The sequence below is a fragment of the Rhinolophus hipposideros genome, assembly GCF_964194185.1.
Source record: "Rhinolophus hipposideros genome assembly, chromosome: X".
In the NCBI taxonomy this organism is placed as follows: Eukaryota; Metazoa; Chordata; class Mammalia; order Chiroptera; family Rhinolophidae; genus Rhinolophus; species Rhinolophus hipposideros.
The window spans coordinates 29,681,356-29,703,441 of record NC_138046.1 but is presented as its reverse complement, the minus strand read 5'-3'; positions in this window follow the sequence as shown (position 1 = coordinate 29,703,441).

The following is a 22,086-nucleotide window of genomic DNA, read 5'->3' as shown; positions in this document are numbered from 1 at the left end:
CGATATGTTTCTAAAAACTTGTCCATTAATTTTAGGTTATTGAATTTGGTGGCATATGGCCCTTCACAATATTCTTGGAGATTCCTTTGTATTTCTGTGGCATCTATGGAAACTTCCCTTTTTTCATTTCTGATTCTGTTTGTGTCTTTTTTCTTTTTATCTTAGTGACTAGCCAAACGTTTTAATTTTTATTAATCTTTACAAAGAACCAGCTGTTTGTTGCATTAGTGTTTTCTATTGTCTTTTTGTTCTCTGTTTCATTTAGTTCTGCTCTGAATTTTCTTATTTCCTTCCTTGTGCTGACTTTGGGTTTCATTTATTCTTCTTTTTCTAGTTCTCTAAGGTGTAACGTGAGTTTATTTATCTGGGATTTTTTCTTGTTTCTTGAAATAGGCCTGTAACGATATAAATTTCCCTTTTAAAATTGCTTTTGCTGCATCCCCCAAATTTTGGTGGAATGTATTTTCATTCTCATTTGTTTCTATATATCTTTTGATATCTCCTATTTCTTCTTTGACTCAGTTGTTCTTTCATAGGATGTCGTGTAATCTCCACATATTTATGGATTTCACTGCTCTCTTCTTGCAGTTGATATCCAATTTCAAAGCCTTGTGATCAGAGAATATGTTTGGTATGATTTCAATCTTCTTAAATTTGCTGAGACTGATTTTATGTCCCAATATATGGTGTATCCTTGAGAATGTTCCATGTGCACGAGAAAAGAATGTATAGTCTGGTGTTCTAGGATGAAGTGTTCTATAAATGTCAATTATTTCTGTTTCATCTAATGTATAATTTAGGGCTGATATTTATTTATTTTCTGTTTGGATGATGTATCCATAGCTGTCAATGACGTATTTATGTCCCCTACTACAATTGTGTTTTGGTGAGTTTCTCCCTTTACTTCTGTTATTAGCTGCATGGTATATTTCGGTGCTTCCTTTTGTGAGCATAAATATTGATTACTGTTATATCTTCTTGTTGTATAGTCCCCTTTACCATTATGAAATATCCATCTTTGACTCTTATTACCTTTTTTATTCTGAACTCTGTTTCATCTGATATCAGTATGACTACACGTGCTTTTTTCTGAATACGATTTGCTTGGAGTGTCAATTTCTACCCTTTCACTTTGAGTCTATATTTGTCCTTGTAGCTGAGATGTATCTCTTGCATGTAGCATATGGTTGGATTTAGCTTTTTGATACATTCTGCTACTTTGCCTTTTTATTGGTGAGTCCAGTCCATTTTCATTTAGGGCGATTAATGATATATGATGATTTCCTATCATCTATCTTTGGTTTTCTGGTACAAATGTGTTTCTTTGCCTTTTTTGTTGCTGTCTATTATTTCTGTGTGGTGGTATTCTATGATTTTTCCCTCTGTTTCTTCTTTAATTATATTATATGTTTCAATTCTGGATATTTTTAAGTGGTTACCGTTAATTTTATGTAAAAAAAAAGTTTCATATTTAAAGTATTCCATTTTCTCCAGCATGCTAACATTCTCCATTACCTTATGCTGTTTCAGACCTTTACTCTCCCCTCTTTTATGTTTTTGTTGTCACAACTTATCCCTGTTTATGCTGTGTTGATTCTTGCTCTGCTGTAGCAAGTTGTCTTTTTCCTCTTTTTCTTTAAGTATCTTTTTTTTTTCTCCTGTAGTTTACCCCCTATATTATGTTTAAGGGCATATTGTCTTATTTGGTGTAGGGGTTGCCATTTCTTGCTTCTGTCTATCTATTCATAATAGTGCTCATGGTTTTTATTTCTTTGGCTTTTTTTTGTTGTTTCAGATTGAATAGCCTCCTTTAGTATTTCTTGTAGCTCAGATCATGTGTTAGAAAATTCCCTCAGCTTCTGTATATCTGAAAATGTTTTTATTCGTCCTTCATATCTAAAGGATATCTTTGCTGGATACATTATTCTTGGCTAATAATTTCTCTCTTTCGTTAGTTTGAATATTTGATTCCAATGCCTTCTGGCTTGTATAGTTTCTGCTGAAAAATCTGATGATAACCTAATAGGCTTTCCTTTGTAGGCTACCATCTTCTTTTCCCTGGTTGCCTTGATGATTCTTTATTTGTTATTAATTGTTGACAGCTTCAATACAATGTGCCTTGTAGAAGGCCTGTTTCAGATTGAGTTAATTAGGTTTTCTATTTGCTTTTTTGAATTTGAGGATCCAGTTCTGTCCACAAGTTTGGGAAGGTCTCATCAACTATTTGTTTGAGTATACTCTCTGTTCCCTTCTCTCTTTCTTCTCCTTCTGGTATGCTCATGATTCTTATATTGCTCTTTCTCACGGAGTCAGAAAGTTCTTGCAGAGTTCTTTTGTTTATTTTAACTCTCAAATTTCTCTCTTCTTTTATCTGTGTCATTTCCAGATTGCTATGTTCATTATCACTGATTCGTTCCTCCGTCTGCTCAGCTCTATTACCTGAGCTGGCGATTTCATTCTTCATTTCTTTTTTTTTTTCTTTAATTTATTTATTGGGGTGACAATTGTTAATGAAATTACATAATTTCAGGTGTACAATTCTGTATTACATCATCTATAAATCCCATTGTGTGTTCACCACCCAGAATCAGTTCTCCTTCCATCACCATATATTTGATCCCGCTTACCCTCATCTCCCTCCCCCCACCCCCCTTTTATTGAGTTGTTAATCTCTAGAAATTCTATTTGGCTCTTTTATTTTAATATTTCAGTTGCTTTGGAAAACTGTTCCTTTTTTTTTTTAATATGTTTCTAAGTTCATTATATTGCCTGTCTGTGATTTCTTGTATCTCATTCAGTGTTGCCAGAACTGCAATCTTTACTTCTCTGTCATTTAAGTCACATATTTCCATGTCTTTAAGTTCACTTTCTGGAGACTTTTCATTTTCTTTCTGAGCTGCCTTGTTACCTTGGTTATTCATGGCAGTTAGTGAATTGTTATTTCTCTTCCTCGGCATCTACAGGAATGGAATATGCAACAGGTCGATTGGAATAGGTTTTTCCTTTGTGTTCCAGTAAGTATTGGTAGAATGCTTCATTTCCTTTCCAACTGCAGTCTTTAATTCTCTCTCACGATGTTGTATTATATTTTCACTGCACTTTTCCATTCTCACACAATGAAGGGATTCCCTGGAAGTTGAGCTTCTTTTCTGTGAGTAGGTTGCCTGGGTCTTAGGGTACTGCCTCCGTTGGGGGATGTGGAAAGCTTCTGAAGTTCTGAAGCTCTTACTGCACCAGATTCAGGGCCTGTGTGTTTCAGTGGCTCTCTTTACCCCTTCAGGGATCTGCCCAGACAGGTGGGGGTGGGAGCAGGGGGGCTTGTGAGTGGTGGCTGTGAGCAATGTTGGTGACCCCCCAGCACAGTCCGTCCTGAACCCAGGGCTTTCTCCATTTCTCTGGAACTATTTGGTCTGAGAGTGTGTGGCTGCAGGCAGCATTTCTCAGATCTGCAAATATTCTGTTCTTTTGATCTGACACTGCTAAAATTCTGCTTCTAGCACTGGGAGGGTGGTGATGGGGCAAGCTCTGGAAGGTGGGAGGGATTGGCTAGGCTCCGTGTCTAAGCCTTCTATTCTTTGCTTTACTCTGAGGTCTCTGTTGTGAGCATTGGTTTCAGCTGTATTACATGCTGATTCCTCAAGTGGGACTGTGGGTCTAACAGGAGCACTTGGAGTTTGAATTGTTCCTTCTTGCACAGCTGCAGGAGCTCTGGAATGCAGGGGGCTTGGATCTCTGACCTCGGTCTGCGTCTTGCACATGCATGGCCCTTGTCTCCTCACTTCCCCTTTCCCTCCTCTCCCACTCACCCAATTTGCCCACTTTTGGTGATTTCAGTTGGGCATCTTTTAATTTTGCCTATATGCAGGGAGTCCTTTTTGGAATTATAGTTGTTCAGTTTGTTGTAAATTCCAGGGGCGATTTCAAGGGGCTCACCTCATGCTGCCATTTCTATGACATCTTCTTTTATCTTGCAGTCCTTTTTACTTCAACATGAATCTTATCCCCATTTCCCTTTGCAATTTCGGAATTTTCTGGCCCCCCATTTATGTTTTTGTTGTTTCAAATTATCCCTATTTATGATGTGAGTTCATTTCTGAGTCACAGTAGCAAATTGTCTTTTTCACTTTTTTAAAAAAAATGTTTTTTTATCTTCTTTAACCTTTATGTTATGTTTAATTTTATAGAGCCCTATTCTGTGTAGGAGTTGTCACTTCCCACTTCTCTCTGTTGGTTTGCTATCTTACTCATAGTTTTGTATTTATTTATTTTTTTGACTTTTTGTTTGAGGTAGAATATCTTCATTTAATATTTCTTGTTACAGACCTTGGGGTGGACAATTCCATCAATTCTGTATACTTGAAATGTCTTTATTCCCCCTTAATATCAAAAGGATAACTTTGCTGGATATACTATTGTTGAGGTAATTTATCTCTTTCAATAGTTTGATTTTTGATTCCACTCCCTCCTGGCTTGTAGAATATCTGATGATAATCTCATGGGCTTTCCTTTGTAGATTAACATCTAGTTACCCTGGTTGCTTTGACAATTCATTCCGTCTCATTAATTTTTGAAAGCTTCAATATACTGTACCTTGGAGAAGGACTTATAGGATTGAGACAATTAGTTGTTCTATTTGTTTCCTGGATTCAAGGATCCAGTTCTTTCCACAGGTTTGGGATGTTCTCATCAACTATTCATATGAATAGGTTCTTTGTTCTCTTCATCCTTTTTTCTCCTTCTGATATACTCATAATTCTTATATTGTTCTTTTTGATAGAGTCAGAAATTTCTTCTATAGTTCTTTCATTTCTTTTAACGCTCAAGTCTCTCTCTTCTTTCATCTGTGTTGTTTCCAGGTTTCTGTCTTCGATGTCACTGAATCTTTCCTCCATCTGGTCAGCTCTGTTACCTAAACTAGCTATTTTACTCTTCATTTCTGCTTCATCTACTGTTTGAGCAAAGTTGACCAAAGTGTCCACTAGTGTACATTTTTTTTTCTATAGGTGCATTCTTTTTTTTTCTTTTTATTAATTTCAGGTGCACAAGACAAGTTACTACTTAGACTTTCATAATTTATATCCCTCACACTGGTGACCCCCCTCCCCCACACCCCAACCTCTAGACCTCCGACATCGCACAGAGCCATCACATTATATATATAAAATTATAGTTGGCATTCATTATTGTTTAGCTTCCGGTGTACAGTGCCGTGATCAGGCATCTACAGAATCCCTGAGATGGTCTCCCAAATGGGACACGTGTCCATCGGATACCCTACAAAATCTTTACAACATTATTGAATACGTTCCCAAAATTAATTTTCAAAGACCCTGAGGCCATCTGTGATTACCGACTGTTTTCTAATCCCCTCACCTTCCCCCTTATCCCCACACCCCCGCCCATCTAACAACCCTCAGTTTTTCCTCTTTGTCCCCCAAACTGTTTCTGATTAGTTCATTCACTTATTCTTTTCTTTATATTCTGCATATAAGTGAGATCATATGGTACTTGTCTTTCTCTTTCTGACTTATTTCACTTAACATAATGTTCTCTAGATCCATCCATGCTGTTGCAAGTGGTAAGATTTCTTTTTTCTTCATGGCTGCGTAATACTCCATTGTATAAATATACCACAGCTTCTTAATCCAGTCACCTACCGATGGACATTTCGGTTGTTTCCTTTCTTTGCTATCGTGTATAGTGCTGCAATAAACATATGAGTGCATAAAGGTTTTTGAATTGGAGTTTTGGATTTCTCCGGATAGATGCCTAGGAGGGAAATAACTGGATCATAGTGTAGTTCCATTTTCAGATTTCTCAGATACCTCCATACTGTTTTCCATAGTGGCTGCACCAATCTGCAATCCCACCAACAGTGCACAAGCGTTCCCTTTTCTCCACATCCACGCCAGCACTTGTGGTTTGTTGATTTATTGATGATAGCCATTTTGACTGGAGTGAGTAGGTATCTCATTGTGGTTTTTATTTGCATTTCTCTGATGGTTAGTGAGGTTGAGCATTTCTTCATATGTCTGTTTGCCATCTGTATGTCCTTCTCAGAAAAATGTCTCCTCAAGTCCTCTGCCCATTTTTTAAATGAGTTGTTTTTTTTTTGTTTGTTTGTTTTTGTTTTTGCAGTTGAGTTGAGTGAATTTTTCATAGATTTGTGATATTAATCCCTTATCAGATATATCAGTGGCAAATATCCTTTCCATTCAGTAGGACCCCTTTTTGTTTTATTGATGTTTTCCTTTGCAGTGAAAAAAAATTTTAGTTTGATGTAATCCCACTTGTTTATTTTTTCTCTTACTTCCCTCGCGCGAGGGGATATATCAGTAAAAATCTTACTGCGGGTAATACATGTGCAGTTTCTTCCTATATTTTCTTCTAGATGTTTTTGGTTTCAGATCTCACATTTAAGTCTTTAAGTCATTGTGAATTTGTTTTTGTATATGGTGTAAGGAGGTGGTCCAGCATCATTTTCTTGCATGTGTCTGTCTGGGTTTCCCCGCACCATTTATTGAACAGACTGTCTTTACACCATCATACATTCTTGCTTCCATTGTTGTAGATTAAATGAGCAGATAGTCATGGATTTATTTTTGGACTCTCTATTCTGTTTCATTGATCTATGTGTCTATTTTTATGCCACTACCATGCTATTTTGATTACTATAGCCTTGTAGTACAAGTTGAAGTCAGGTATCATTATACCTCCCACTTTGTTCTTATTTCTGAAGATTGCTGAGGCTATCTGGGGTTTTTTATGGTGCCATATAAATTTTAGGATTATATGCTCTATTTCTCTGAAAAATGCCGTAGGTAGTTTGATAGGAATTGCGTTGAATACGTATATTGCCTTAGGCAGTATGGACATTTTAACTATATTAATTCTTCCGATCCATGAACATGAAATGTTTTTCCCTCTATTTATGTCTCCTTTCATTTCTTTCTTCAGTGTCTTATAATTTTCTGAGTACAGATCTTTTACTTCTTTGGTTATATTTATTCCCAGGTATTTTATAGTCTTTGGAGGAATTGTAAATGGAATTGTTTTCTTAATTTCTCTTTCTGATATTTTATCATTGGTGTATACAAATGCAACTGATTTCCGAATATTAATTTTATATCCTGCTACTTTACTAAATTCATCTATCAGCTCTAATAGTCTCTTGGTGGAGTCTTTAGGGTTCTGTATATACATTATCATATCATCTGCATATAATGATAATTTTAATTCCCCCTTACCAATTTGGATGCCTTTTATTTCTTTTTCTTGTCTGATTGCTGTGGCTCGAACTTCCAGCACTATGTTGAATAGAAGTGGAGATAGTAGGCCAACTTGCCTTGTTCCTGATCTTAGAGGTGATGGTTTTTAGCTTTTCCCCTTTGAGTATGATGTTAGCTGTCGGTTTGTCATATATGGCCTTTATTATGTTGAGATATGATCCCTCTATTCCCACTCTCTTAAGGGTTTTGATCATAAATGTCTGCTGCATTTTATCAAATGCTTTTTCTGCATCTATTGATATGATCATGTGATTTTTATTTTTCATTTTGTTAATGTGGTGTATCACATTAATTGATTCGCGGATGTTGAACTATCCTTGCATACCAGGGATGAATCCCACTTGATTATTGCTAATGATCTTTTTAATGTATTGCTGAATTCTGTTTGCTAATATTTTGTTGAGGATTTTTGCATCTATGTTCATTAGAGATATCGGCTTGTAGTTTTCTTTTTTTGTGGTGTCTTTGTCTGCTTTTGGGATCAGGGTGATAGTGGCTTCGTAAAAAGTGTTTGGGAGTCTTCCCTCCTTCTGGATTTTTTGGAAGAGCTGAAGGAGAATAGATGATCGTTCTTTTTTGAATGTTTTGTAAAATTCACCTGTAAAGCCATCTGGTCCAGGGCTTTTGTTTGTTGGGAGATTGTTAATTACAGATTCAATTTCCCTGATTTTAATCAGTCTATTCAGGTTTTCTGTTTCTTTTTGAGTTAGCCTTGGAAGGTTGTACGCCTCTAAAAAATTGTCCATTTTTTCCAGATTGTCAAATTTGTTGGCATATAGTTGCTAATAGCAGTTTCTTAATTTTTTTTTGTATTTCTGCAGTGTCCATTGTCACTTCTCTTTCATTTGTGTTTTTATTAATTTGGGTCCTCTCTATCCTTTTTTAATGACTCTGGCTAAAGGTTTGTCAATTTTGTTTATCTTCTCTAAGAGCCAACTCTTGGATTCATTGATCTTTGGTATTTTTTTTCTGGTTTCTATTTCATTTATTTCTGCTGTGGTCTTTATTATCTCTTTCCTTGGATACCCTTTGGGCTTATTTTGCTGTTCATTTTCCAGATCCCTTAAATGTGAAGATAAACTGTCAGTTAGTGATGTTTCTTGTTTCTTTAGGTAGGCCTGCAGTGCTATGAACTTCCTTCTTAGGACTGCTTCTGCGGCATCACATAGATTTTGGGTTGCCATGTTCTCATTCTCATTTGTCTCGGGATATCTTTTGATTTCTTCTTTGATCTCCTGCTTGACTCATTCATTATTTAGAAATAAGTTATTCAGCCTCCATGAATTGGTGTGTCTTCTAGTTTTTTTCCCTGTAGTTCATTTCTAATTTCATAGCACTGTGATCAGAGAAGACAATTGGTATGATTTCAATTTTCTTAAAGTTATCAAGACTTGTTTTGTGGCCTAACATATGGTCTAACTTGGAAAATGTTCCATGTGTGCTTGAGAAAGACGTCTATTTTGCAGCATTGGGGTGAAATGCTCTTAAAATATCAATTAAATACAAATGGTCCAATTAATCTTTTAAAGCTGTTGTTTCCATATTGATTTTCTGTCTGGAGGACCTGTCCTTTGTTGTCAGAGATGTGTTGAAGACCCCTACTATGATAGTGTTGTCCTTGATCTCTGTCTTTATGTCAGTCAGTACCTGTTGTATATATTTAGGCGCTCCTATGTTAGGTGCATAGAAGTTTACTAAAGTTATGTCCTCTTGTCCGATTGATCCCTTCATTATTATATAGTGCCCATCTTTGTTTTTTAATATGTTCTTCATTTTAAAGTCTGTTTTGTCAGATATAAGTATTGCAACACCAGCTTTTTTCTCGATTCCATTTGCATGAAATATCTTACTCCAACCCTTCACTTACAGCCTGTGTGTGTCTTTTAATCTGAGGTGAGTCTCTTGTATACAGCATATACAAGGGTCTTGCTTCCTTATCCACTCAGCCACCCTATGTCTCTTGAATGGAGCATTTAATCCGTTTACGTTTAAAGTAATTATTGATAGGTACATAGTTATTGCCTTTTTAAAAAATTTGTACTTTGATTGTTTTCATCTTTCTTCCATTACAGAAGTCCTTTTAATCTTTCTTGCAATGCTGGATTGGAGGTAATAAATTCCTACATTTAATTCTGGGCAGCTCTTTATCTCTCCATCAACTTTAAATGATAGTCTTGCTGGATAAAGCAATCTAGGTTGTAGGCCTTTGTGTTCCATCACTTTGAGTATCTTCTGCCACTCCCTCCTTGCCTTCAATGTTTCTGTAGAAAAGTCATTAGATAGTCTTATGGGAGTTCCCTTGTATGTAACCTTCTGTCTTTCTCTTGCTGCTTTTAGGATTCCCTTTTTGCCATTTTAACTATAATGTGTTTTGGTGTGGACTTGTTTGGGTTTATCCTTTTTGGAACTCTCTGCACTTACATGGCTTGTATGTTGGTTTCCTTCATCAGGTTATGGAAGTTTTGGACATTATTACTTCTAATATATTCTGAATCCCTTTCTTCCTCTCTTCATCTTCTGGTATTCCTATGATGTGCATGTTGTTGTGCTTGATGTTATCCCAGAGGTGTCTTAAACCATCTTCATTGTTTTTTATTCTTTTTTCTTTCTGTTGTTCTGTTTGGGTGATTTCTGCTAACTTGTCTTCTAAGTCGCTGATTCGATCCTCTGCTTCATCTAACCTGCTGGTAATTCCTTCAAGTGAGTTCTTAATTTCGGTAATTGTGTTCTTTAGTTCTAACTGGTTGTTCATTATGATTTCTACATCCTTCTTTATGTCTTCTCTAAGCTCCTTAAACATTCTTATCATCAGTGTTCTGAACTCTGTCTCTGAGAGGTTGGTTACCTCTGCTTCATTTGGTTCCAGTTGTGGAGGTTTCTTCTGTTCTTTAATTTGGGACATGTTTCTTTGTCTCCCCTTCTTACTGACTCTCTGAGTTTGCTTTGAAGTATTAGGTATATCCCCTAGATTTCTTAGTTCTTGCTGGGTTATCTTGTGTAGTATGTATCCTTCATATTTGTCTTGCACTACTTTGTTCTTTTCCTCTGCATGTGCTCCAAAAGTTACTCTTGTGTTGTGCATATTGTCCTGTTCAAGAAGAACTTTAATTGCTTTTTGCTTGTGAGTAGGTGGGTTTAACTCCTAGGCTGACTAGTTGTGAGACTTCGCTCTGCCTACCTCAGGGTGTTCTGCTGGGTGAGGTTTGACCCTTGAATGAGGTTTGGCCTCTACGGGCTCTTGTGTCTGCAGAGAATTCTCTCTGGGTGTGTAACTTGTAGGTGAAAACCGGTAGTACTCTATTTTGGTCTGGAGTTGGCTTCTGGATATGTTGAATCTTGTGCCTCTTAAGCTGGGCCCTGGTAGGGCAGTTTTGGTAGAAAGCAAATAACCAAGCACAACAAAAACAACAACAAAGAAAAAAAAATCATGTACATTCACATGTAAAAACAACTGACAACCCCCTCTTAACACAGGCAAAGATATCAAATAAATAAAGACAAAACAAAGCAAAACAAGACGAAAAACAAACAAAAAACAAACAAAAACAAAACAAAAAAAACAAACAAAAACAAAACTAAAGAAAAAAAAGAAAAAGAGGGTGAAAAAAAGAAACAAAGAAAAGCAAAACAGGAAGCAGCACTAGTCTTGGCTTAAGCCCACCAAGTATTCTCCAGGTTGTCCTCTGCTGTGCCAAAGAGTCCCCTGCCTATTGTGCATGCAGCGCCAGTCACTTGTGCCCAGAATGAATTTGGGACTGTAGATTTAAATTCAAGGGACTGAGGGGTCTGGATGACAGTTTTTAGAGAGTCAGTGCAGTTTCTGCCCTTGCCTGCACATATGCAAGCTGAGAGTAGCACCACCAGCCCTGTGTCCAGTACTCCTGGGACTTAGGACACTTCTTCCGTGTGTGTGTGGGGGGGTGGGAAGGATATTTTTGAGCTGCTGAAAGCTAGAAGCTGCCTCTGCCGTTACTGCTGATCTCAGGGAGTGCCTCCGCAGTTGCACTTGCCCCAGCCCAGTCCAGCCAGAAAGGGTGGGTGCTGTGGATGGAGGGGTCTTCTCACTCCTAGGGCAGTCATGTCACACTTCTCCCGCAGTCCCGAAAAGGTGGTGGCTGGTGTGGAGGAGTCTCCTCTCTCCTTGTCCAGGAAAAATCCCACTCCTCCCAGCCTCTTCCGTCGGTCAGAGCTGGCTGCCAATCTTCCCAGAGCCTGAGCACTGAGGCTCCTCTGTAATCTGACACTACTCTTCAGTTCAGGGGTCAGTTGAAGTCTCTGGAAGGGCGGCGGTAGAATTGGAAGAGCGGGGAGAGGGGCCCAGGTATGGAATCTGTGTTCTTTGTCTGCCCTAGGGCCCACCAGCTGCCCGCCCAGCAGGCGAGATCAGCCATGGTACGCAGGGAAAGAGCCCACCTCCTGGCTTTTGTGTTCTCTGTTCCGCCCTGGGCTCCCATGCTGCTGCTGCTGTCAGCGGGCGGCAGGGTCATGGCTCTACCTTGGGGGCGTTGTGCGCGGCACGTTTCCTCTCGCCTTCCTCTCTCCTCCCCTGCTAGCCCAATTAGTGCACCCCTAAGCAAACCTTCTACGAGTCTCTTAGCTGTTCTCCTGGCTCTTGTGTTGTCTGTTCCACCCTGGGTCCTGCGCGTCCCTGGAGCTATGGGCACCGCCAGGCCGCCGCCTCCCCGTGGTGGGGGGTGGGTTTCCACTTTGCTCTCCTGCCTCTTCCCCTGCTCGCAATTAGCACACACCTTCAAGTAATTCTTCCACGAGTCCCCCAGCTGCTCTGCGTGTTGAGTAAAGAACTCCTCGATGGGTTATATGTCCCGTTTGCAACTAGATTCGGAGGAGAACTCAGAAAGTGCGCCCCACTGCCGCCATTTCTATGAGGTCACTCCTCCCACTGGTATACATTTTGTTGGCACCCTCGATATCTCTCTCTCCATATATATATATATATATATATATATATATATATATATATATATATATATATATATATATATATATATATTTGGAGAGAGAGACAGAGAGAAATATAGTCATATATAGATAGATAGATAGATAGATAGATAGATATTCATGTATAATAAAATAAGTAAAATATATGTGCGAGAGAGAGATTTATCAAGCAAACCTTATAATTTATTTTCACTTGTTAATAGTAGATTTTCCATAGGATCGTCTAGCTCTTCCTGATTCATTAATAAAGAATTCATCAAAATGAACCATTAATAAATGAACTTAGTTAAATACCACATTACATTTTAAATAATGGTCAGAACTTGTTACAATGGAAGCTATCTATGAATCCATCACTCTCAATTTACAGAAGACTGTCTGCCTTGGTTTTTTCATCAACTCAAGCTGTTTTTTGGCCAGTGACACTGCCTGAGGCAAATTTATATCAACCTAACAAAAAGCAATAGTAAGTCCGGCTTCAGAGTTTCTCATTGCTTAAATCTATAATACCTCTTGAAGAAGTACAAGGTGTTACAATAAAAAATGTATCAAATGTTTATCTTGTCCAGTAATGGCAGCTATTGCAAAGCATTATTTCTCCTCAAATAGCTAGACTCTCATTACTCAAGCGTGACTGCAGTTGTAGAAATATATGTATATATATATACACACACACACACATATGTGTATATACATATAATATATATATATATATTATATACATATATATGTGTATGTAATATATATATATATATGTGTGTGTGTGTGTGTGTACATATATACAATTAAAGTGTAAATTTAACTTCTAGGACGAAAACCTCACCAAAGCATCTCTAGAACCTTCTGGAATCTGCCCATTTTCCGGTAAACTGTACATATTAACTTTTTACTCAGATCTATAGATAGACATATGCAAACACAATTAACATGCAGAATTTTTTTTATTAAATTTATTGTGGTGGCATTTGTTAATAAAATTATATAGGTGTCAAGTGTATAATTCTGTAATACATCATCTGTATAGTGTACTGTGTGTTCACCATCCAAAGTCAAATCTCCTTCCATCACCATATATTTGACCCCCTTTAACCTTTAAACTTTTCATGGTGATTTGAGAGCAGGGGTAAAAAGACTTTTTCCAGAAATGTTAATTTGAATTTAGTACCAGAATGGCAATTGAAATTGTAGTTAAAGTTATTTCTTTTTAGTAATTTATTTATTTTTTTAAATTTTTCCCTTGTTGCTTCTTTTTCTTTTCAAGAAATGCATAAGGCAATTATTAGCAAAAAGATTTAAGAAATAATTAGGCACCATAGGCTCACATCACAATAATTAAGGATATGTTCAAGCTTTTACTACCATGTCAAATTAGTAAATTATCTCTATTACAAAAATGTTTAGGAAGCAAAATTACCCTTTCTTCCCCTGATTTCATAAACACACACACAAATAAAAATCACTTCTCTATAAACTAAAGTTCAAGAATCAGTTCTACTTTGTTGTGTTTACACAAGCAAGTTGCTTTTCATGGAAATCCTTTATTTTAATTAAATAACAGACTCAACCCATTGCAAATAATTGTGTTGTTAATCTCACATATTTACTTTGAACTGAAAATGAGGAAAAACTGGTCAATGTTTATCAATTGCCTTGGAGTAACAGAGAGATCTTTTGACAGAGTTGCATAATGGATGAAGCACAAAATGAAATAATTGGGAGATGTTTGTCCTACAGGGTATAATTACAATTAAAAAGTTCTCTTATCTCCTAATATTATCCTTTGTAAAGACATGCACTCTATCTTTACTTGACTGCATCAATATATAATTTTACAAACTGATAATGTTCTGTTCATCTGCAACCTAGCCTAAGGTTAGAAAACTAAAGAAAGAATGTAAATACTGCTATGCCGACTATTTGTATATTTTTTAATGTTAGTGCTATTGTATGGTCGTTCATGATAGCTTCTTAATCAGAAAATGCATGTCCCCAGAGTGGCTTTGGAAAAAAAATACATATGTAAATTATTTTTTTCCAAAATTTTAAATCTGCTTTGTTTCAAGGTTATGTTTTATAAACTCCCAATCCCCAAGTGACTGTCTATGCATTATGATGTTAGAGAACTCATGGACAGATCAAGTATTTTAAGAGATGCTTTATATCAAGTAGTGATAAGAGTTCAACATCTTGTTTATTTTAAGGAAATCAAAGCATTTTGTTGATAGCTCTTTGTGCCCTGTCATAAGCCAATGCATAATCTCTTAAGACATAACAATAAGAGAGTTACTAATATGTTGCATAGTGATATTCCTTCAAAGTTTATAAGAACACTATTTTTTTTCTTCATTACAGTCTTGTGAAGTAGGTAAGGGTAGTTTTCTTATCTCCATTGTAAATGTATAGCTGAGAAAATTGGGGCTTATTCAGTAGGTAGCAGAAAGAGAATTTGAATTCAGGTCTTCTCACTCCAGGTCTAATGCTTATTTTCTTGTACAATAGTAAGAAATAATAATTTAAAGAGCCAAAGGAGAAGGCAGAGAGGGATTAAAACCATGATATTGGTGTCCATTCTCTTTTGCAGGCCAGTCATGAGTATATTTATTATTTCTTTCACAAGTTTCACAGTGTTAATGATGTTTGTCATAATTTCCAGCTCAGTGAATGTTCTGTACAGACTATAGAAAAAAGTCCATCTTGATTTAAATATTTATAAATTGCATCTTGCTGCCAAAATATATCCTCATGTTCATTAATAAGCCCTTAACAATTATCTTGAGACTTTTTTATCTTGTGGCCACATATTTATTGGTAAAAAAAGAAATATTCTAAGAATCAATTCTCTGACAAGAATGAGAACCCTCAGAAATTGTACAAGACAGCAATACTGAAAACTTCATTTCTGTTTCAAAGCTTAAGTGCCATTCAAATCTTACTATTTTGGGGTAAATATATGGAATTAAAACAAAACATTCAATGAATCCAGGTAGTGTTTCAAGATGCTTATCTAATATTAAGATTGAAAGGAGACTTAGACCACATCTACTCCAACTCCTTTCTTTGTCCAAATAAAAATAAATAAGATCCAGAGGAATTGTGACTTGCCCAAGTTCTCACAGTTAGTGGTACAGTTGGTAATAAAATTCTCCTTTCTTTTGTGCGAGTTAAATATCTTTACATCAGATCTCCAAATTTTTTTTCACTTCACTGCAAAATGTAGGTTTGAATAGAATATAAATATATAATTCATTTTTAATATTGGAATAACAGTTGCATAAAAATCAGTACCCAAACAAAATATTTCAACTTATATTGAATAATATGAATTCTTAATATTTTCCCTAGTAAAAATAACATTATTTCTATCACTAATTAATTATTGTGTTTTCTAACTCTGTATAATTCCCTGGTTGTTCTATATCAAATCCTCAGGGCTACAATTAATGCATTTATGATTATCAGAACTCATCAAAACAAGCTATTTCTCAATAATTACACAAATAAAAGCCTTGTGTGCATATGACCTATAAGCTTAACATTCAAGACTGTTTTTAATATGATGTGTTCAGCTCTAAATGAAGACCCCACCTTCTGACTATGTAGAATACTTTTATGTTTTCTTAGAACAATCCCACTGTATGCTATGAATCAAAGATAATTTAACATACCATGCATCACATCAAAACATTTTACTTGGTAGAACACAACATAGTGAAAAGAACAAAAATAACTGATGCTTGTACTTCAAATTTGTTCATAAGCTACAAAACACAGAAATGAGGGCTTCAGATGCTTACAATGAGATATGATGTCTAGATATTACAAATGTTCCCCAGGTTCTGTTACACTTTTATATATTTTTTCTCACTTTAATTGCAAGGGCTTAGTAACCAATTCCATTGCCACTCATTTGTCTTCTTCTTATTCTGAATTCAGCTGTCAAATTAATCTATCTAAACCAAGTTTTCAAGATACTACTTTCAATTACTCCTCAACATCTAAATTGAAATATCTCTGCAATCTTTCCCAACCCAGCCTGCCCTAGCTTTTCTCCTTCTTCAACACCATAAAGTCCAACGCATTTCCAGAACTGTCCAAGGGAGGGTTCCTTTATTTACAAATAAGGAGCATTGGCTTCCTTGCTATCCCTGAAACAGCCATGCAGACCTCATGATATCTCAGGTAACTAACAGAAACCATTAAGAATACTGGAAGAGAGTGACATCCTAGGAATGGGGGCAACAAGGTGGTCTTCTTGAGTTCTCCTCTGCAATTTACCACAAATTGAACATCTATAACACATCAAAGGACTTTCTGCTCATCACACAGAACTGCTAAGAGAAGTCTACAAGGATTACCTGAAGGTGGGCAAATTAGGCGAGCAGAGGAAGAGGGAAAGGAGCGGCACAGAAATGCCAGGACATGGGGGCCTCAGAGCACAGAGCAGAGATCACAAGTGCCAGGAGGTGGGCTCTTTCACTGCATCCTACAGCTGATCTCTCCTGCCAAGAGAGCAGCATATCCAGCATTTGAGGCAGTAACCTAACTTGAGATCTCCAGATGGGCCCTAGGTCAGACAAAAGAGAAAAAAGGCAAACTCCATACCTGGGTCCCTCCCCCTACTCTCCCACAGCAAACCTACCTGCACCATTCCAGAGTCTCAAACTGGTCCCGGAACTGAAGAGTTGTGTCAGATTACAGAGGAGCTGTAATGCTCAGGACCCAGAAAAAGCCGCTTTACAGCTGTGACCTAGGGAAGAGGCTGCGAAGAGTGTGACACTACTGGGCTGGGAGATAGAAGACACCTCCCTTCCCTGCCCCCACCTTTTCTGGGCTGCAACCCAGGACTATTACAGCTACAGAGACACATGCAGAGGTCACCAGCAGGTGGCAGAGGCAGCTCTGGGCTTTCAGTAGCTCAGAAGTCTCATGCCCTCCATACTCCCTGATGGAAGAAGTGCCCTAAGACTCAGGAGACCTGGGCACAGGGAATAAACCCACCTCCTATTGGCTGGCTGTAGTGTTCTCAGAGCATGTTATGAGTAGGTAAGAGCAGAAACTTCACTAACTTTGTAAAAACTACCGCCCACACCCCATGGCCCCACTCAACTAGAACTGCAATGCCACGGACACTCTGGGCACCAGGTGGCTGGCTCTGCCTCCACAAGTTGCAGAGCACTCTTTGTACAGCAGAGGACAAGCTGGAGTTTGTTTGGTGGGCTTAAGCCAAAACTGGTGCTGCTTTTTTTTTTTTTGTATTTTTGATATTTTTGCCTGTGTTGAGTGTGGGTTATTGGTTGTTTTTAGGTGTGAGTGTATTTGTATTTGTTTTTGTTTTTTTCAGTTTTGTTGTTGTTGCTGTTTGCTTGTTGATTTGTTTGGTCCTTAAATTGCCCTACACCAGGGCCCAGCCCGAGAAGCAAAAGATTCCACACACCCAGAGAACAACTCCAGACCAAACCAGAGTATTACCAGGTTTGACCTACAAGTGACACAATCAGAGATAATTCTCTATAGGCATGAGAGCCGATAGGGGCCAAGCCTCATCTGAGGGGTCAACCCTCACACAGCAGCTCATACACTGTGGGCATCACCAATTCTCACAGCTAGTGAGCCTAGGAGTCAATACTTCCTACTGATAAGCCCCAAACAATTAAAGCTCAACTTTAATAGGAGAATGCACACAACACAAGGGTCACGTCTGGAGCGCAGGCACAGGAGAATAGGGAGGCAGTGCAATTAATACATCACATCATAGGAATACCAGAAGGTGAAGAGAGGGAGCAAGACATCGAGAATATATTTGAAGTAATAATGACCTGGTGAAGGAAACTGACATACAAACCCGAGAAGTGCAGGCCCACACCAAAACACATTATAGTTAAAATGGCAAAGGTTAAAGACCCATCATCCAGAGTGACCCTCTTCTATAACAGCCAGGATTTAACCCTGAGCTTCCTGAATTCAAAGCCCATTTTGTTAACTCTTAGCTTCAGCTTTCTTATCTGTTAAATAGGTGGACACATTGTAAAAATGCAATGTTTGAGGTCCTTTCTAGCTCTGATGTTTTCTTTTGCATGTAAAACTATTCCTGTGTTAGTATCTTCTCAGTTTCTTCCACAGGTCCCAGGAAGGTTGGTTATTTGGAATCCAGAACAAAGTTCCCTAAAAAAAAATAATAAGCCTATGTTGGGTTTCTCAGCATCTATTGGAAATTCATAACCCATCAGAGGCCTAAACCAAAGCTCCATCTCCCCCAATTCTAAACCCTTAGTAGGAACTTCCTAGGGTGTGGTCCATCAGAGTGGCTGACCCACCATCATGCCCCAACCACTCTCCTCCCTGTGTCCTCTTTCATAGGGTCATCAACTATCCCAGTATGCCAGGGACTGAGTTTTTGGGGGCACAATAGTTTCAATTCTAAAACCAGGACAGTCCTGGGCATACTGGGACAAGTTGGTCACCCACTTGGTGATGAACCTACAGCAGTGTCCCCAGCTGGGTCTCAGGCAGATTTGAACTTACTGGAGTGGGTCTGTAGGCAGAAGACAAACAAACTGAGCAAACTGTTTTTTTTTTTTTTCCCCTGATTCTATGAGACACAAAGGCACAAGTCATCTTGCTTTGGGGTCTAGTGACAAGTCCAGCACAGACATGAGGGCAATGAGTTTGTCTTTTCTTTGGACTGTACATGGCCTGGCCACAGCCCAGTGGGCCTGGCAGGGCCGGCAGCACCGTGAGGCCTGGCAGCTTTAGTCCCAGCAGGCCCGAGGAGTCTCTGTTCTCAAAACCAGCTCTCTGAAGGCAGACACAAGGCCTCATCCTTGACTTCTCTTTAACTCCCACTTACAGGCAGTTTGGAGTTCTGTGGAGTCTGTTGCCAGGATTTCTCTGTAATGTTTTCCATCTTCATCCTGACCACTTCCAGGAACAGGCAGAGAACAAGTTTCCTATTTTTTTTTATTCCTAGCTCCTGGTGAATAGCACATTTATAGTACAGGATGAATGAATGAATGAATGAATACATGGTCCCCCTTAATACTGATGGCTGAGGAGTTCCCAGCAGAGAACTGTGCTGGGGCTAAGACCTCAGGATCAAAGAAGAAAAGGAGGAGAATCCAGGGCTCTCCTTCTCTTTTTGTTCCCACAGATCCTGAACCTGGCTAGCTGAAACAGGGATTTGTATGTAGAACTGAGGTATGGCAGGGAGGCCGGCACAACTCGCCAGACCAGAAGTGTGGAAGAAGACTGAGGACTTGATGTTGTTGCATATCAAAACGAACCCCATGTACAGATCTGTGGATAATCTGTTCTTTCTGGGAGACTGTGTAGGTTAGGAGGAGGGGGAAGGCTGCCAAAGAGGGGAGACAGAAGGGTCAGAAACTGGGAAAGGGACCTCCAATACTGTGGGAGGAGCTAGCCTGGGTCCCAGAGGTCATTGGAATCCTCCTGGGCTGTGTGTGAAACTGCCCTGCCGTCCCCTCCCCTTCCCCCACTGGCCTTATCCAGAGGCCCAGCAGCTACCGCAGTATCTCTTAATCTCACTACAGCTCTGTGAGCTATGGCTGTGTGATCCCCACTTACAGGTGAGGAAGCCTTCTTCCCCGCCTTCTTTTGATTTATTCAAACATTTTTTTTAGAATTCCACTTTAATTTATTTTTCAGTTCTGCATAGTTTTAGTGGTTTATCTAGAGGTCACAATTTATATCTGCTATAGACTGAATGTTTGTGTCCCCCCTTCCCTAATTCATAGGTTGAAATCCTAACCCCAAGGTGAAGGTATTAGGTCATCAATCCTTGGGGAGGTGATTAGGTCATTAATAAGATTGGTGTCCTTATAAGAGAGGCTCCGGAGAGAACCCCAGGCCCTTCCACTACGTGAGGACACAGCTGGAAGGCACCATCTATGAACTAGTAAGCAGGGCTTCACCAGATAATTTGCCAACACCTTGACCTTGGACTTCCCATCCTCCAGAACTGTGAGAAAGACATTTATTTTGTTTATAAGCCACCCAGTCTTGTTATAGCAGCCAAAAAAAGACTAAGCCAATATCCTTACTTTTTCACAGTCTGCTAAGAGTTAATCTTGCACCATTTCATGTTTCCAACTATTTACTATCACTATTGTTTACGACCCTCCTGTCCTTTATAAAACAAAACAAAACAAAACAAACAAAAACAAAAAGAAATCTAGGGAGACAAGTTAGAAGGCTCTTTCAGAAAAAAAAAAGAATATTGGAAAAATACTTCTAGTTCTTAATATTTTTTTTACAGATTTTTATTAAAACAGAGCTAACATACAATATTATATTAGGTACAGGTGTACACCATAGTTATTTAACATTTATATACCGAAAAATGTGATCATACATACCATGGTAAGTCCAGCAACCATCTGACACTATACCACACTACCACAGTAGATTACATTTCCTATGTTACATCTCCTTGACTTATTTGGATTACATCTCCATGACTTATTTGTCCTATACATGGAAATTTTAACCTCTAATTCTCCTTCATCTTTCTCCCATTCTTTTTTTAACTTTTCAATTATAGGTAACATTTAATATTATTTTATATTAGATTCAGTTTACAGCATAAAGGTTAGATTTTTATATAATTTACAAAGTGATATCCCCGACTAGTCTAGTACCCACCTGGCACTATACATAGTTATTACCATATTATTTACTATATTCCCTACAATGTAATTTACATTACCATGATGATATTGCAACTACCAATTTGTACTTCTCAATGTCTTTACCTTTTCCACCCTGCCCCACAAAGCCCCTTCCATCTGGCAACCACCAGCTTTATACTGCATCTATGAGTCTGTTTCTGTTTTGGTGTTTCATTGATTTTGATATTCAGATTCCACATATAAGTGAGATCATATGATAATTATCTTTATCTGTCTGACTTATTTCACTTAGCATAATACCTTGCAGGTCCATCCATGTTGCCACACATGGTAAGATTTCATTCATTTTCATGGCTGAGTAATATTCCATTTCATATATGAACCACCTCTCCTTTACTTAATCATCTGTCTATTCATGGGCACTTAGGTTACTTCCATATATTGCCTATTGTAGATAAAACCGCAATGCAGTCAGAATAGCATATGCTTTTCCACATGACTACATAGAGCATTTAGGCCACAATTGTCATCAACAGTGGTGAAGACCCTGTATGTCTGTATATTATATCAGAGAAATTTAATACAAAATTTCAAATATTTTCTCCTTAAAATGAAGTAACATTTTCTCATGTTATTAAAAGTCATGTTATCATTTTCCTTTTTAGTTTTCAATTATAGTTGACATTAAATATTATTTTACATCAGTTTCAGGTGTATATCATAGAGGCTATACATTTATATACTTTTTGAAGTGATCCCCCCAATTGGTCTAGGAACCACCTGGAACTGTACATAGTTATCACAATATTATTGATTATATGCCCCATGCTGTACTTTACTTCCCTGTGGCTATTTTATAACTACAAATTTTTACTTCTTAATCTATACTCCTTTCTCACCCAGCTCCCAACTCTCCTCCTAAGTGGCAACTATCAGTTTGTCCTCTGTATCTATGGGTTTCTTTTCGATCTCATGTGTTCATTTATTTTGTTTTTTAGCTTGTACATATAAGTGAGATCATATGGTATTTATCTTTCTAGGTCTTATTTCACTTAGTATAATGCCCTCCAGGTCAATGCATGTTGTTGCAATTAGTAAAATTTCATTTTTGTGTGTGTGTGGCTGAGTGATATTCCATTGTTTATATGTACCAATTCTTCTTTATCCAATTGTCAATTGATTAGCACTAGGGT